Raw genomic sequence first — 1,710 nt, 5'->3', positions numbered from 1 at the left:
TTTTTTGCATTGACTGGTTCAGCAATTGCTTCTTTATTTCTACCAAGTGTAGAGACTTGTTAGGTCAAATGATTTGTTTCTGTGCATCAAATTCTATACAACCTTGTTTCAGTTTATAGAACAGATTCCCCCATTTGATGCTTGCAGTTCCTACCAGTGGCCAGAAGCTGAAATAATACAAGGCAATATCATGGCTACAAGAGCAGGTGAGAGGCTGTGTTCTCTGTTGCAAATGACTTACATAGTGACTCCCCAAACCCATTCCACCACCTGTGGGTGTCAGGTTAGGAGTCTGTCAGACTATTTTCCATTGGCCTGAATGAGCTCACAGACAGAAACCAACACCATCCAAAGCAAAGCAGCCCACTTGATTGATCACACATCCACCACCTTGTTCATTCAGTCCCTTCCCCACTATTGCACGGTAGCAACAGTGTGCATTATCTACAACATACACTGCAACAACTCAGCCAGGCTCCTCTGACAGCACCTTCCAAACCTGTGACCTCGACCTTATGGGAAACTAAGTGGAAGCAGACAAACAGGAAGACCACCAACTCCAACTTTCCTCCCAAGACTCACATCAGTCAGGCTTGAAAATAGATTGCTGCCATTCCTTTATTATCACTGGGTTAAAATCCTAGAGCTGCCAATCCTCACTGGTACATTCACTAGGGAACAGCAATGGTTCAAGAGGACAATTCTGTACCAGCTCATCAAGGACAACTGAGCATGGACAAGAAATATTCTCCTTGTCAGCAAAACCCCAAGTAAATGATTTTTAAAACCTGACCACCACATTCCAAAAGTACAATGATTACTTAAAATTAGCACTGTGTTTTTGACTAAATGAAATTGAGGACTTTTTAATATGAAAAAGCTGAATTTGGAAAGGAATCCATCTTGTCTTTTGGGTAAATGGATGCTATTTATCTCGTTCTTAGCAATTCAGAGTTTCTAAATAAAGCTTCAGAAGACCAGAAGAATCAGGCAAAAATCAGAAGAACTGCAGATGCTCTAAATCATGAACAAAAATATTGATTGCAGGAATAGCTCATCAGGTCTGGCAGCATCTGTGGAGAGAAATCATTTCGGGTCATTGCTGAGACCTGCTGAGCTTTTCCAGCAATCTCTGTTTTTGTTTCAGAAGGATCAGATTGTGGGATTTAAATCCTTTCCTGACATTGGAACATGATAGTTCAATGAAGTAAGTCAGAAGGTCACTCCAGTGTAACACCAGCATCTCCACGTCCTGGCATTAAATGAAGCAGTGAGGACGATAGTGAAGTGAGGTATTCCAGGGGTCCAGTTCTTTAAGTGGCAAGTCCCACTGTGAAGGTCAGCTACATCCTGGTTATTTAAACCAGTCCAGGGCATTGATCCTGTAGCCTGGCACTTTCTTTGCAGCTGGAACACCATATTCTGCATCCCATTATCCTGAAGCACTTGTGGACGGTATGATTTGCTTGAAATAGCACACAGTACAATACTATTGCCTGTAACAGTGACAAATCAGGTTAAAATCAAACCAGCAGCACTGAAGAGCCCACAAACAGGTGGGTTTAATATTGTTGGCATGATTCCTGAAGACGATGGCCCAGGGGTGAGTGGGCTGTGGACAGGACGGGAGATTTGAGAAGCGGCTTCCATGAGCTGCTTCCTCATTCCGTGGGGCGGGCGTGTACGTGAGTGAGTGGCAGCTGCCCTCAG

Source organism: Chiloscyllium punctatum, chromosome 6 (genome assembly GCF_047496795.1).
Source record: "Chiloscyllium punctatum isolate Juve2018m chromosome 6, sChiPun1.3, whole genome shotgun sequence".
Taxonomy (NCBI): domain Eukaryota; kingdom Metazoa; phylum Chordata; class Chondrichthyes; order Orectolobiformes; family Hemiscylliidae; genus Chiloscyllium; species Chiloscyllium punctatum.
Note: the sequence above shows the minus strand (reverse complement) of the source record.